The sequence below is a fragment of the Saccopteryx leptura genome, chromosome 1 (genome assembly GCF_036850995.1).
Source record: "Saccopteryx leptura isolate mSacLep1 chromosome 1, mSacLep1_pri_phased_curated, whole genome shotgun sequence".
Lineage (NCBI taxonomy): Eukaryota > Metazoa > Chordata > Mammalia > Chiroptera > Emballonuridae > Saccopteryx > Saccopteryx leptura.
In genome coordinates, this window is record NC_089503.1 from 207107913 (window position 1) to 207125201 (window position 17289).

The window sequence follows — 17289 nt, forward strand, 5'->3', positions numbered from 1 at the left end:
TCGGTTCTCCTCTAAAATGTTTTTTTTTTTTTAAATGTGAAGTGATGGATAATAAAAATTTAATGTGGTAATATAGTCTTGAATTTTACTACATCATACATAACACCTGTGAAAACAGAGTCTTGTCAGATATAAAAGAACATTTTTCCTAATTTATCATCTCAATAATAATTTAATATTTGCATTTAAGTGAAACAAAAGGAAAGCACATTTCACAACCAGGAAGGAAGGAAATATTTTAACCACAACTGTATACAGTTAAAAGTAATAAATTTTCTCTTCTATTTTATTTTCATTTTCAATAGTTGATAATACTACTGGCAATTTTTTAAAATACTAAAGTTTATTTTTTTCTTTCAAGATAGAAAAAAAACAAAGCTTTTGTTTAGATCATGTTAATCACCTTTCAATTTGACTTAATGCTTGGCACTTGTAAAAGGTCAGTAAATATTACTTGACTATAAAAAGGAATAAGTGAATGAAGTTAACAGAGGAATAGAGAAAATATTTACTGTGTATATTCAAAAATGATGTGTCAATTTCTTCCATATTTCCCTGCTGCCTGCATTTTCTCAAAATAAGAAAATGCGGTATGCAAAGCTGGTCTAATAAATGAACCAGACCCACCGGGATTCATATATTTCTGGAGTCCCTCCCTTTGAAACACATCGGCCCCTGTGTTGTGAGTTGAATTATGTCTTCTCCAAAGTCATATATTGATATCCTAACTCTCAGGATAGGATTGTGTTATTTGAAGAGAGTATTTTTACAGAGATAATTAAGTTCAAATATGGTCATTAGGGAGGGTCTGAGAAGATTGGAAATTTGGGCGCAGACACACATAGAAGAATGTTGTGTAAGGAAGACACCAGACACCTATAAGCCCACAGCCGCCAAAGACTGCCAAAAATCAGCGGAGGCAGAGAACAGATGCTTCCTCACAGCCATCGGAAGAACCAAGACAGCGGAGCTCAGCCAACCCACAGAGCCGCGACATCTCATAATAATTTTTTTTTAAGTGACTAAGTTTTTGAGGGGTTTGTTATGTGGCAATAGATAAGTGGAATACCACAGTTCCTTAGGTAGTTTTGTGTACTTTGGTGGTTCTCTAAATATCCTTCCAAGACCAGAAGTTTGTAACCACTGGGAACCTGTTACAAACGCAAATTCTCGGGCCCGAAGCAAAAATCCCAGGGTAGTTTGTGTTTTAAACAGGCAGCAGGAAATTCTGATGCACACTCCAGTATGAGAACCACTTCACATCCTTTTTCATTGCATCCTCTACATATTTAATTGGCGGAGACCAACACGCTAGACTTTCCCATGGCTCCAAGTGCTTGTTCCATCTGCCCAGTCCCTGCCCTGCTGGTCCCCTCCTCACGCTTAGCCTCACCGTCAGCCAGACGCGCCTGCGTCAGCTTTCCTCAGCTTAATTTCCTACCTGTTCCTCTCTCTCCTCAAGTTCACGCCCGGGCCACAACCTCTTTCCGGATTTACCTTCCTTTTCCCTACAGCTTTCTATTGCCCTTTCTATAACAAGTGAACCCCAATCCCTCACGGGAGCCTTTGCTGAACTTCTTGACTAGGTCAACTCTCCTGTTAATAGGCCTTCGGTGAACTCTGAACCTCTTTTGTAGACCATTCGTCACAGCTGAGCGTATGCAATCATTTCGCGGTGTGCCTCTCGACAAAACAGACTGTAAACTCATTAAAGTAGGGACAGCGTAGGTATGAGAGGAATCAGGATGAAAATTAGCAAACTGTTTTTTTTTTAGCAGAGTAATCACCATATTTATGCAAACTCCCCTTAACACTCTTTTTACAGACATGTATATTTAGCTAATTACCTCATTTAAAACAGCTTTGTAAGCGATAAGGTCAGTCCTCAAGTTCTGGTTTAAAGCTAAATTTGTTTTTGTCTCCATTTCATGCTTATCACACCTTTTCCAAAAGAAATAAAACATATTCAAACATGGAGGGCATTTTATACATTTAAGTTGAATTTTTCCAATTACCAAGTAATAATACTTTATAAGAAGGTTACTCAAAAAATTTTGAGGAGACTTTTTATTCTCGGTCCATGTGCATAAATTATACACATATTATATAAATATATTCACATATAATACTTAAATAGAAAACAATGTGCAGCAATTCTTTTCAGGGGCTGTTTTCAACATTTTAACAATAGGCATTATATAGACAAGAAACCAGGGTAGGCACCAGCCATCATTTTCCAGCAAGTCCAAGAGGACCTGTGCTGTACTGGGCAAAGTCTCTCTTCCCAGACTGAGGCTTCAGTCTGTGGGGGTTCAAGAGAGTGGTCCATGTGATCTGGAGTAGGGTCTTAGGAGGCCTGAGCTCAGAAGTGACAATATCCATTCACACTGGCCCTCAGGCAGCCCTACAGTCTGGCTCTGTGAACCTTAGGTGTGAGTTCAGATCAGTAGAAAATATTTCCTGCCATGCAAAAGGTTAGTTCCTCAGCCATACATAAATAATTCTTTAAGAGGCTGGGGGAATGCAGGCTCTAGTTGTGCAGACTCTGCTAGAAGAAGGTATAGACTAAGTATATAGGGACGTAGCAGTCATCCCAGCTCTCCACCACTGGTCTGCAACAGAGCAGATCCTCAGTAAATATTCGTTGAATAAGTCATGCTTCTAAGAAATGTACTCTAATTTCAGACATCGTGGGAAGAAATGTTTCTTATAAAAAATGCATACGCTGGCCCTGGCCGGTTGGCTTAGCGGTAGAGCATCGGCCTGGCGTGCGGGGGACCCGGGTTCGATTCCCGGCCAGGGCACATAGGAGAAGCGCCCATTTGCTTCTCTACCCCCACCCCCTCCTTCCTCTCTCTCTCTTCCCCTCTCGCAGCCAAGGCTCCATTGGAGCAAAGATGGCCCGGGCGCTGGGGATGGCTTCTTGGCCTCTGCCCCAGGCGCTAGAGTGGCTCTGGTCGCGGCAGAGCGACGCCCCGGAGGGGCAGAGCATCGCCCCCTGTTGGGCAGAGCGTCGCCCCTGGTGGGCGTGCCGAGTGGATCCCGGTCGGGCGCATGCGGGAGTCTGTCTGACTGTCTCTCCCCGTTTCCAGCTTCAGAAAAATACAAAAAAAAAAAAAAAAAAAAAGATAAAAAAAATGCATATGCTCACAGGCACTATTGAAGAAAATTTTAATTTTAATTTTTTTATTTTTTTACAGAGAGAGAGTCAGAGAGAGGGATAGATAGGGACAGACAGGAACAGAGAGAGATGAGAAGCATCAATCATCAGTTTTTCGTTGCAGCACCTTAGTTGTTCATTGATTGCTTTCTCATATGTGCCTTGACCACGGGTCTTCAGCAGACCGAGTAACCTCTTGCTCGAGCCAGTGACCTTGGGTCCAAGCTGGTGACCTCGGGGTCTTGAACTTGGGTCCTCCGCATGCCAGTCTGACTCTCTATCCACTGCGCCACCGCCTGGTCAGGCTGAAGTTTTAAAAATACAAATCTACTTCCCTCTAAGTACATTTTTTTAAAACTATTATTCTTCACTTTAGTTAACTTTATTTGAGCTCTGTTGTCGGTATGGACAAATATAAGATAAAAATGGCTTGCAGAAATAAAGAATCTGATTTAGAAACACACTCCACCAATTATTTTCTTGGTTTCTACAATTATATAGTCACAGTTTCTTATTTATTTATTTGTAATAAATTGCACTGAAACTTGTTTTAAAACTACTAAACGTAATTTAGAAATATGTACTCATTATAGCAAAGTGAAGGGTAATTAGAAGTAAGCAAAAGAAAAAATAAGTTTATGAAAAGAAGATGAAGCCTGGAATGTTAGATACATAAGTTACATAATATGAGGTGAACGGTACTTAATAAACACGGGTCACAAAGTGGGTAAAGAATGATCTAATGTCTGACATGAGAAGAAAATCAAGTGTAAGAATGAAAAAAAACACACACAATTTTTCTAAAATTAATAACTAGTCCTGATATTTAGATCAAAGTTGATGTTATTTTTATTATAAGATTCTGTACTGCACAATTTCATGCCATGCCCATAACTGCCTGTTCATTTTGCTGAATAAATAAATACATGAAACAATACTAACTGCTTAGGATGAAAGCTAATTTATTCATTTCTGATCAAATATGTCATATTTTGAATGGACAGGTAAATCTTTGACATTTAGGAAACGTATTTTGTAGTGATATTTGAATTATTTAACTAAAATAAATTAAAATTGTTTATTTTTTTCAAATTATAACAATTGTAAAAAGTCTCCCATTGGTTTAAATTCATGTTGTAAAATAGGGGTGCTTCACATTTGAAGTTCTAAATAAAACTTTGGTATATGATATTCCAAGGAGGAGTATAGGGTACGGTGTTTATTTTTAATCCAGTTTACCCATAGTCATTGGCCTCAATAAACGAGAAAGATTTCTAATTTCCCAGTGTGTTATTATCAGAGTCATAGAAAATATAAATATATTGAGGTATTTAGTCATCAATCCTTAGTCATTTTCTGGATATGGTACTTCAGGGATGAAATCTCAGGTACTAACTTGAGTTCATTATTATGTTGCTATACTACGGTTGAAATAATCAGACTTCTGCATAACACATGTCATGTTTTAATGTACCTTCATTCATCTGCTTGATTTTATTTTTTCTCCGTTAATATATTTCCCAGTTGTTTGTTGAATTATTTCTTTCTCATTTCCTAAAAGTGATCTTGTTTAAATTATACTGCTCTCTTAATAACATGGTATTATAATTTTCTTCATTAACTCAATATCTCAGTCAACTTGCTTGTGTATATGAAGTCTGGCTGCTAACTTACAATTCATTTAATAGCTGGGAGTTAACTATATCCATGAGCAACTGACCAAGATGCCTTAACTACTTGTCTTGCAGAGTGTAAGTTCTTTAGCTTTGTCCATCATGAAGAAAATCATATGCAACAAAAAGCATTTGGCCCATGTAACATTATTGTCTCTTGTCATTATTTCTTTTAATTTTTATACACGTAGTTTTCAGACAAATTTATACTATTTACTTAGATTTAAGTTTTTTGAGAAATGAACTCATCTATATTTATTTACTTACTATTTTTAAATTTTTCTTAATAGAGGTGCAGGGAGGAGAAAGACAAATTTCCACATGCATCCCGACCAGGATTGACCTGGCAAGCTCCCTATGGGGTGATGCTCTGCCCATCTGGGGCTGTTGTTTCATTGCTCAGCAGCAGAGCTATTGTATTTTAGCACTTGAGGCGAGGCCATGGAGTCATCCTCAGAGCCCAGGGCCAATTTGCTGCAACAGAGCCATGGCTATGGGAGAGGAAGAGAGAGATAGGGAGAAAGAAAGGAGAGGGAGAGTTGGAGAAGTAGATGGTCACTTCTCCCATGTGCCCTGGCCCGGAATCAATCTTGGCACATCCACATGCCAGGTCCATGCTCTAACACTGAGCCAACTAGCTGGGGCCTCATCTATATTTATTGATTCACTTAAGAATATTAACTGACTGCAAATTATCTGTAGGAACTATGTTAGGTGCTTTGATAACTGGCAACATACTGTAAATTGAAAATAAAAGTGCCTTCAAAGTACTTTGAAACATAGAATAAATTTTAAAATATAGGAAATTATATAATTTTAAATCATTGCATTGTTGAAGAATTTAATACTGTATATACTTTTACATTTTAATAACTGTTCTTTACTGTTTAAAAATATAATTTTAACTGTACAAATAAATGAAGGATATTCATATTCTATCAATAATCCCAACAGAGTAAGGATGAAAACTTCTATAGCTGAAGTGACCACTGAATTTATTGTCTAAATCAGTACATTTTGAGTGTAGAAAACAATAGTAATAACTTTGTGAAACAAAAGTCTTGAATCACGCTGCTCAAGGCAAACCTGTACCTTTAGTTTTTGTAAACAGATTTTCCAAGCTGAAATAGGGATGGTTTTGACCAATTTTGTCTTATTCTAAGCTATACACAAGTCTGCCAGCCAAACAGAAACAATAAAAACAAATGGCAGTGAAGACAAAATGATGTAACTATTCATTTTGAAGGAAGCCCAGTGAGGGAGAAAGATAAAACAAAGTTCAGTTAGAATACTTAGCAGGAATACAGTCATGGATTTTCCTGGAGATCTTAGGTACTATGGCCCAGTTGCTACTTCTTCTATGTTATTAAAACAGAAAGCTTGGAGTTCCATGACTCACCGACCTCTTTCAACTATCACTCACTCACCTAGAAAATAATGGTCTTTTCTTATGTTTTGAATCGATTATTTAGAAATCTCTGCATACTAGAATTTTTATAAAACATTCAAATTTCTTGGTATTTATTTAATGAAATCATTTTGTTTCCCTCCACTAAAAAAGATAAAACAGCTTTCTACTCATCGTCATATTCAAGTTTTATTTTATTTTCTGAAGTCATATTGTATTTTATTCATAGTACTAGCCACTTGATGAAATAGTATTATTCACTTTTTTAGATAGGATTTAAATGATTAATTGTATCCATTATTGAAATATTTATTATTAAAATGGGTATTTTTATAGACTGTTTTGTTTACTGACTGTTTTGTTTCTCTAAAATGTAAGCTATATGAAGCCTTGGGTTTTACTTGTCACTACTCTGTCCCTGATGACTAAAAGAATGCATAGAATAAGGCCCTGGTCAGTTGGCTTAGTGGTAGTATGTTGGTCCAGAGTGTGGATGTCCAGAGTTCCATTCCTGGTCAGGACACACAGCAGAAGTGACCATCTTTTTCCAACCTCTCCCTTCCCCTCCTTCTCTCTTTCTCTCTCTCTTCCCTTCCCTCAGCCATAGTTCGATTGGTTTAAAAATGTCGGCCCAGGGCACTGAGAATGGCTCCATGGAGCCTCCACCTCAGGCACTAAAAATAGCTCAGTTGTGAACATGGCCCCATATGGGCAGAGTATTGGCACCAAATGAGAGTTGCTGGGTGGATCCCGGTCAGGGTATATGTGAAAGCCTGTCTCTGTCTCTGTCTCTGTCTCTGTCTCTCTCTCTCTCTCCTCCTCTCGCTTAGAAAAAAAAACGGAGAATGCTTAGAATAATAGATGTTCTGTAAATATTTTTAGGACTAATACAATATTTGTCTTTAAAATGACAACATATGGAAAAGTTCACCAAGTCAGCTGGCCTGGGAAAACAATCTACCACCAATGAATTTCATGTAACTCTCCCATCCCTCCACATTTGAATCTAATGTTACAAAGTAAACTGCCATTGTACAGCTGAAATATTAAAGCTAAAATTACATAAACATGAACAATTTTTAAATTATCAAAAAATATATTTTTGAAAACTAATCCTGAAGAAAGAGTCTCCTCATTTAAAATGAGGAGTTATTTACAAGCATGAACCTTTTCTTCATTACCTTTTCTCCCTAGTGTTCTCATCTCTGAAGTTGGTATAGCATTATTTTTTCGACTTAGAATTTGGCTTGGGAATGCAGAGAATGTAATTCAGGAATCTTTAGATCTTTTGCTATACTTAATGGCATAAAATTATAAGAACTGGAAGCTTTCAATTAAAGAGGTATTTGAACTCATGGGATGGGTGTGAGGACTTTAACAGAGCACTAGAACAAACAAGGATTTGATGGGCTTGATCTGTCTTCTAGCCAGCAACGTGGGACCTACTCTCATTGCTGCCAGTTAAGTGTCCAAAAACTGTGTCCTTCTGTACAGGCACAAACTCTTGCAATCTCAGCGCTGTGCTTATTACTGTCTCTCTCTATTCTTTTGAATGTAACCGCACCTCTTTCCCTGGGTAGCTGCCATTGCCATTATGTAGATTATGACTCAGCTTTTTCGAGAGATCACACTGACACATAATTTCCATTCTATGTTCTCAAATCTGTTCCCGATCAAATCATGTGTATCAGGGACCTTAATGAACATTCAATTTCCCCCATTACCAGTGTCACTAAGTTTCACAGATAAAAACACATTGGCTACCTTGTGTCTCCAGGACGATCTGCTACAGAAATAAAGACAGCACCTCCGTCTGCAAGTGCCTTTCTTCCTCCTACCATCACTCGCTGTTTGGAACGAAATATGTCGAAGGCATGCCTCCTCAGGAGAGACAGAGAGGCTGCTGAGTGATGGAAAAGTTAGATGATGCTTCAAGAGTTGAGTTTCTTTCAAATGGTAATGCCATTCAGGAGAGAGAGGAAGGTTGTTGCTGGAGCTCCCTGCTCAATGGAAGGAGACTGTCCACTCTAAGCAGAGGTGGCAGCACTTTGGGTCATTGCAGATCCCTACAACAGTCCCCAGGCCTACTGACGGCCAGCCCCGAACAGAGAACACAGAGTACAGATAATGCAGAAAAAGATGCTAGACTAGTGAGAGTTCCAGATTACCCACAGGCTCCCTGGCTCTGTTCACAACTGAAATGCAGTTCCCCTAATAGCTAGAGGCACTACTCTAAATTGAGGTGAGATAATTATCTCCAGAAAACTACCGTTAGAGTAGACAAATGCTTTGGCTCTCATTAACACACTGTCACAGTTTATTAAATTAAGGAATCAGTGCTCTCGGCATTCAGCAAATAAAAGGAAAAGAGGTGCTGGTTTTGCTTCAGGAAACTGAATGCACCTCAAACATGGAGAAGAGAGGGAAGGCAAGTCCCCGAAGGAAGCCTGGCCTTCTGGGGTGGGGATGAGGCGCAGGAGCCAGGGCCCCTGAGGTAGGCAGGCTGCAGTGAGTTGACAAGCAATTCTGATTTATATCCTCTACATTCCACCTCGGGTGCCTGATGTGGTCCAGTTTAAGGTGTGCTACGACACGTAAGATGTCTCCTGTATTTTAAAGGGGGGGGGGGGAGCAGGAGAAGAGATCTGCATACTCTACTATGCTGCAGTTTGGTGCATTCATTTTGAAATTTCCAGGCAGGAAAGATGGCTGAACATCAGAATAAACCTTCAGAAATGTTATCAAGTGTGCTTTTTTCCAAAAGTTTTATTTTATTAAAAAAAATCAGGAACTATAACTCTGTTTACAGGTCTTCCTAAAGGCAAAGGACAAAATTAATGACCTTTCAAGATACTTTCTCTCTCTTTTTTTTAAATTTTAATTTTTTGCATTTTTTCAAAGCTGGAAACGGGGAGGCAGTCAGACAGACTCCCGCATGCGCCTGACCGGGATCCACCCGGTATGCCCACCAAGGATGCTCTGCCTCTCTGGGGCGTCGTTCTGTTGCATCCAGAGCCATCCTACCACCTGAGGCAGAGGCCACAGAGCCATCCTTGGCACCCGGGCCATCTTTGCTCCAATGGAGCCTCGGCTGTGGGAGGGGAAGAGAGAGACAGAGAGGAAGGAGAGGGGGAGGGGTGGAGAAGCAGATGGGCGCCTCCCCTGTGTGCCCTGGCGGGGAATCGAACCTGGGACTCCTGCACACCAGGCCGATGCTCTACCACTGAGCCAAACGGCCAGGGCGATACTTTCTCTCTTTAAAATAATGATTGCATATTGTAAACAGGAAGGTTTACAATGCGACCTTTGTAATCACCTAAATTTGAGGTTAAAGTTTAAGAATGGCCCAGTAGAATCACACCTTTTAAAAATCCAGTTAGATGTTCTTCCACCATGTAATGCAGTAATATAACCAGCCTGTTTGAAGGTATTTAAGTGAGATGTAGTATCATGAGAGATGAATTTATGTTTTTCATTTTAGCCTACCTGAGCAGGAGAATCTCTGGTAATTAGAGCAATTACTGAGGTTGTGTGTTTGTGATCATTCTTCACAGGTGAAGAAGCATTCCAGTATACCACATTTACCTAATTATTTTGTGTGCCAATTAGATCACACTGTTAAAGATACAGTTATTAGAGTTGGGGTTCTGTTGAGCAAATAAGTTTGTCAAATGTGATTTTTATGCTCAGTTTGTTAAAAATGGCTGCTGCTCATGTGATGATGCTGCCACATGATCGTGCTGATTGCCTTTCTGCTTGGGAAGGGGTGTGGTTATGCTAATATGTGCTGGAGGAGGGACTGTGGTGTGGAAAAGTTTTAAAAGGAGGAGCTAGGAGGCCATTTTGAGAGAAGACCATGTTGTTGGAGAGAAGAACATGTTGCTGGAGAGGAGACCACGTGGTTGCAGGAGAGAGAAGCCATGTGGTTGTAGAGGAGGGAGGGAGCAAGATGGCGGGGAGCTGAAGGGGAACAGAGGTAGGTCTTTGATTCTAGAAAAACTCGAATGAGTCAGTGGCTTTGGGAGCCCTGAATGGAAAGGGAAATGTTTTCCCACTGTGTGTATTTACTCGCTTGCCGAGTGCGAGGCTAGAAATAAAGAAAATGATCCGCCAATTTTCATTATGATCTATCTGAATCAAATGTGAACCTGCACGGGCCAGGTGGCTGACTGGCCCTACAGGTTCTTTACTTTATCTATTTAGTTCCTGCTTTTGTCTTTTTCTTTCTGGCACATAGTATAACAGTAATGCTGGGTCTATGGTTCAAATCATACTTTTTTGTTTTCATTTCTCTCTGATCTTGAATCACATTCAAGATGAGTAAATAAAAACTGATAATATGTGTCAAAGCTATCAAAAAATTTTTTTTTGACACAGACAGAGAGAAAGAGAGAGGGACAGATAAGGACTGACATACAGGAAGGGAGAGAGATGAGAAGCATCAATTCTTTGTTGCAGCACCTTAGTTTGTTCATTTATTGCTTTCTCATATGTGTCTTGACTGGGGTCTCCAGCAGAGTGAGTGACCCCTTTGCTTAAACAAGCAGCTCTGGGCTCAAGTCAGCAACCTTGGGCTTCATGCCAGAGACCTTTGGGCTCAAGTCAGTGACCATGATGTCATGTCTGTGATTCCAAGCTCAAGCCAGCGACTCTGTGCTCTAGCTGGTGAGCCTGCATACAAGCTGGCTACCTCAGGGATTCAAACTTGAGTCCTCTGCATCCAAGTCCAATGCTATATCCATTGCACCACTGCCTTGTCAGGCATCATTATGCAAGACTCTATGTGAATTACTGAATGCTAGAATAGGAATATTAATTATTGCACTAGGGCAAGAGAGAGTGAATTTTACAGGAGTGGGTATATTTCTCAGTTTTTCTCAAATTCTTAAGTAGTAAAGCTTTTCCTATTCTCTTTTTCCTGAGTGAGAACAACTATGCAAAAATATAGTCAAATTCTAGATTTAATTATGACATACATCATTTAGGGCTTCTGGGTCATAGACCCATCATCAAATGTTTCAACTGTAATAGCAATGACTTTAGTCACAAGCCAAGTCTACTTGTTAAACTTAGGTAGCCATTAGCATCTGGTCCCAAGCTTTCCAATCACTCATTTTAATAAGATACAAGTTAATGCTTTAAGAGTTGAACAAACTAATGCTTTCAATGAAAACTAATAATTTAGAATCAAACGTACACTGATGCAAAGCCATTATTTTGAGGAAACAACAATGAGAGGCTATAAATTGTTTTAAAAAGTCACACTGATCACAGTAACATAGTAAATGACAAAATAATCAAGTGTCAGAGATATAGGTGCTCTTCCTCAAAACATTTTAAGTCAGTTAAATAGATATTATGGTGTCAGCAAGCAAACACATGTGTTTTTTTGTTTGTTTGTTTATTTGTTTCTTGTTTTGGTTTTTCTTGTGAGCACACCACAGAGGAAAAAGTCTGGCTATAGACCAACATAATATTTGGATATCTTCATTTTATTATTTGTGCTGAATTATCTCCTCACTGTGACCAAAAAGTATTAATGAAGTACAAATTTCAACAGTGACTAAATGGTCAACTTTGTAAATTTTAACACTGTAAGACCAGACTCCAGAGTAACAGGCATTTCAATGGGTACCTGTTGAAAACTGCTATAGTGTAGATGTCTGAGTCCATTCCAGCTGCTATGAAAAAAGGCCAAAACTCAAACAAGCTCTGGAGTCTGGGAAGTCTAAAATCAAGGACAGAAGGGCAGATTGGGTGACCAGTGGAGGCCCACTTCTGGACTAACAGAAGATGGGACAGCCATCTTGTCCCTGGGTCCTCAGATAACAGAAGATGGGAGGGAGCCCTCTGAGGTCTCTTCTATAAAGGTACTAATCCTATTCATAAAAGTTCCACCCTCAGGAATGAATCACGTCATAAAGGCCCTACCTCTTGAATTAGCACACTGGGGTCAGGTTTGAACACTTGAGTTTTGAGGGAAAACACATTCAGTTTCTAGCAGCAGCTGAATGCCTGACAGTGCCACTTGTTAGTACATATGCTTTTAGGACTGTGCGTTCCCTTTAAGACATTTGACATCGCTTTTTATAAGACTTTAAGTTAATTTGTGAATTATTTTATCTATTTGTCCTAATATTACCAGGGTTGTCTGATAATCAGCTCTCTGAGCTACAATGGTAACTGAATATAATTCAGTTCTTCTTACCTATGACAATTTAACTAAACTGTAAGGCACAATGAACCGCATTTCAGATCTTCAGAGAAGTTACCGAAGTATATTGAAAATTGGCCTTGGCTGGTTGGCTCAGTGGTAGAGCATCAGCCTGCGTGCAGGAGTCCTGGGTTCGATTCCCGGCCAGGACACACAGGAGAAACACCCATCTTCTTCTCCACCCCTCCCCCCTCCTTCCTCTCTGTCTCTCTTTTCCCCTCCCGCAGCCAAGGCTCCATTGGAGCAAAGTTGGCCCAGGTGCTGAGGATGGCTCTGTGGCCTCTGCCTTAGGCACTAGAATGGCTCTGGTTGCAACAGAGCGATGGGCCAGATGGGCAGAGCATCACCCCCTGATGGGCATGCTGGGTGGATCCCAGTCAGGCGCATGTGGGAGTCTGTCTGACTGCCTCCCTGTTTCCAACTTCAGAAAAAAATAAAAATTAAAAAATTAAAAAAAAAAAGAAAATTAGTGCAGCCATCAGATGTCAGCATTTTGATCTCTGCTCACCAGTGGGATCAGTCTTGTGTCTTGCAGATCAAGGTAATTATGGTGTTTGATACGTTGCGATTAACTGATGTGCACTCTCACAACTAGATGAAGTATAGTACTAAAATTATTTAATGAGCAGAGAAGAAAATTAAGATGAAGGTATGAAATTAAATGATGTTATGTCTTGAACCTTTTTTCAGTATCATAGGCTTGGCATTTAAATAGGGAAAGTTAGGGACAGATTGGAAGGTCATTTAATTAAGAGATCTCAGGAAGTCTCAGAGGGCTTTCTTAATTTAAAATTGAACAACTTGACACAGTCACAGTCTTATCTGAAATTATTCTTTACTGCTTCTTATGAATAACAGTGAAATAATATGATGACACATCGGTTAATTTCTGCCATATTTAGAACATTATAAGGATGCTGGCCAACCTACAAAACAAGTAGAAGACATGTACGGATTTATATAGGTAAAAAAAATTGATAACTATATAATAAAAAGCTCAGAGATCAGAGTTTTATTGAATTATAAATAATAGGTATCAAAATCACAGATGTGGCCTGACCATTATCTCTGAACAGCTATTTCTTCTCCATATGTTCATATTTGAAGAGTTTACAATAAAGTAATAACTGCTCCTTTCTCAATGTTAGAAAGTGTGTTTGGGATATATTTGAAATAATTGTTCCATTTCATATTAAGCCCTTCTGAAAAATATGTGATAAATGCTACAATTTTTAACGATTACTTATTTAATATCATGAAATATATTTATGACAATAACAAATCCAGTCTCATGTTTTGCTAAATCCCACTTTCAATTAAAATAAAGTACATTATACATGAAGTATCAACATGTTATAAAGCCCAAATCTGAAAATGCTGTGTCCCACTTCTTATTTTGGGGTAGAAGAGGAGATTCAGTGACAAGATAAAAAGCAGGACAAACATTACCTAAAAAATCAGTAAAATGAAAATAATGGAAACCCTAATACTTACATTTTTCTTAGCCTATACTAACTTGACTTCTGTCTGTTTCCACTTAGGTTATATTTGATCTGGTTACAATATGGGAAGAGACTCTGGCAAAATGATATAGCTAAGAGTTTCAGAACCCTTAAGCTGACACTGTGACCAAAATATGAATGATGCCACAGTACATTTGCATCAAATCTAGGACAGAGTCAGCTTGCAATTCACAAATTCCCACTGCCAGTCATGAATTCTGGACAACAGTGATTTAAATAATGAATGTAGCAAAATAAATTTAGATACATTGATTACTTTACTCCCAGGTAAGGGATTTTATTAGAAAATGTTCTTTTTAAGCATTAAAAATAATATTCAAAGTGTAAATAAACTTTGGGGAGTTATTTCATCTAATGATACAAGCTGAAAATAACTGACACAGCATAATTCCATGTCTGAAGTTAAGATTGATTGTCACTCTAGTACAGAATTTTACAGCCTTTCTGGAACAAAGGAAATAACACTTTTTGGTGTGAAGTCATAATTTAATTTTTCGTAGCTTATATAAACTGTTCTGCTGACTTTTAATGAATCCAGGAAAAAGCTTAATGTGTACTAATGTGTATTAATGTCTTCTAATATTATAGTGTTCATACCTGAGTCAGTAAAATCAGGTTGCAGGATAGGATATAAATTAAATAGGATTAGTTTTTACTTTCATTTTATGTAAAATATTTTAGATAAATAATAAGTAAGGTTTATTATAGGAAAAGATGAAGCTAGAATCATTTTTATCTTTTGCCAGACTATGTACAAGCTGTTTGATTGTGGCAATATGGATACAGGGCACTTGCTCAGTTGGAGCAAGTTGGCCCGGGACACTGAGGATGGCTCCATGACCTCACCTCAGGTGCTAAAATACCTCAGTTGCTGAGCAATGGAGCAACGGCCCCAGATGGGCAGAGTATCGCCCAGTAGGGGGCTTGCTGGTGGATCCTGGTCAGGGCACATGCAGGAGTCTGTCTCTCCACCTCCTTGCTTTTCACTACAGGAAAAAAATTTTTTTTAATTTATCCTTTAATTTTTTTAGTCCATTCATACTTAAAAGGTTTGAATGTATATGAAACAAAGATGTATTATTATTATTTTCTCCCTCATATTTAGAAAAAAAATTTAACAGTCTCAATTACCTGGTTTCACCAGAAACTTTTAGTTAATATTGAATATTTTAATAAACTAACCTTTAAGTTTTTGCATTTTTTAAAAAAATATGAGACTATAATCAAAAGGGAGAGATATGTGTTCCATGATCTGTGTCAAGGAATGCTATTCAAGTAAGCCGTGGTTAGTTCATTTCCCATCCCACAAAATGGAAAAAGGTCAAATGTACAATAAGAAAAAGATCAATCCTATGGGAAATTATTCAGAATAGAAAAACCCACATTGAAGCATTTTTGACTTTCTGTAAAGTTTTTGAAAAAGAAAAACACTTTTAATACAGTTGAATGGGAAAAGACACAGTCATCACAGACTGGAGTTAATAAGATTAGCATCGTACCAACTTAATGCAAGGACAACTGGTGTTTCGCTAAGGAGAAAGTAAAAAGGTATATATGTTGTTCATTTATAGTTTTATATTTTTCTCTAAGTATATTGACACATAATACATTTTTGGTATTCAAGTATTTTCATTTCGTTTTTAAAATTCTGTTGCCTCAACTATCTATAGCGTTACTTTGAGGTGGCTAAGTATCATGTCATGTACCCAGCAATAAGGGACTTGATTCCTTGAGGTCCTAGTTGCAAGTAAGACCTTGACCAAACTAAAGAGGAGCCACTGTTTTCCTTACTAAGTTCAACTTCAACAAATTCTTTCCTAAAGCTGCTGGGGGGGGGGGGGGACAACAACAACAAAGGACATAGAATTTAACCAGTCTTGAATCTGTAATAGTTTCCAGAAATGAACTTACTACATTTTTTAATTAGTTGTATATGCACAACTGCAAGCTAGTGCTTGGTTTACTTAAGTTGCCACGTGCTGCTGGGTGTGGACGGGGAACTTGTTTATTGGTAGGAGCAGTCTTCTCAATGGGTAACATCAATGAATTGTTACCTGTGGGCCTTAATGCTTCAGTGGTGGCGATGACTTCTTTATAGCCACAAAACAAGGTAGGTAAAATCAACAAATACAGGCCAACTCCACAGGAATTTCCCTGTAGAGAACAGAGGCAATTATTTAGAAAATTCAGTGGAACACATATAATGTTTAGGAAAATCTTGGGATTAAAAGAAAAAAAAAAACACACAATAAATTCACCCGGTTCACAACATGTGTCCCAAACTGTAATTATAAATTGCATTTATTCCTCATCCAGCAGCCTTGAAGGACAAGGACAGTACTTCAAATTATGGTTTGTTTATATATTGTAATCCAGACCCTATTCAAATGACATTGGTAAATATTTTAGTGAAGTAGAGACTAGAGTTTTAAAATATATATTATTCACTATTGATCACTAGAATGAAGGACTTGAAGTTCAGAATATTATGCTTATTCATATTCTCTGATCTATCAGTATGAAATTATATGACGTGTTCATTGTGTCTACTTCCATAAAAATAACTTTGATGTTTCTACCTCACTCTTACATTTATAGTAGAATGATTACATTCATGCAAAAAAAAAGAAAAAAAACCCTAAATACAAAACCCAAATAGTGAATAAAACCAAAAATTACATGAGGAAAAAACCAAATAATTTGCATTAATTCCTTTTAGCCATCTATAGCATATCTCTACAGTGATAAACAAGGAATGAATTTAAATTAATTATAAGATTTATTTCTAATCAAGTAATATATGTTAAGAAAAATAAAAGAAATGTAGCCCATAATAAATTTACAGTTTAAAACTAATCATCTTGAAGCCTAAGTACTATTAATATTTCTACTATATTGGCTTTGTTTTGACTTTGTTTAAAATTGTACTGAACTGTTTTGAATTGCATTGAATTTTTTAAATCAAAAGTGATCCTAATTCTCTACATTAAATCTAATGACACAATTATTTCTGTTCTTACCCTATCAAAAGTTAAAATCCCTGATGGCTAATGATGTTGACCATCTTTCATGTACCTAAATGCTTTTATAGATTGAATTACATCGATTTTTTATTTATTGTTTTTTTACATACAACAAAAAAAGAATGTATTAGCCTGACCTGTGGTGGTGCAGTGGATGAAGCATCAACCTGAAATGCTGAGGTCACTAGTTTGTAACCCTGGGCTTGCCCGGTCAATGCACATATGGGAATTGATGCTTCCTGCTCCTCCTCCCTTCTCTCTTGCTCTCTATCTAGCTATCTCTCTCTC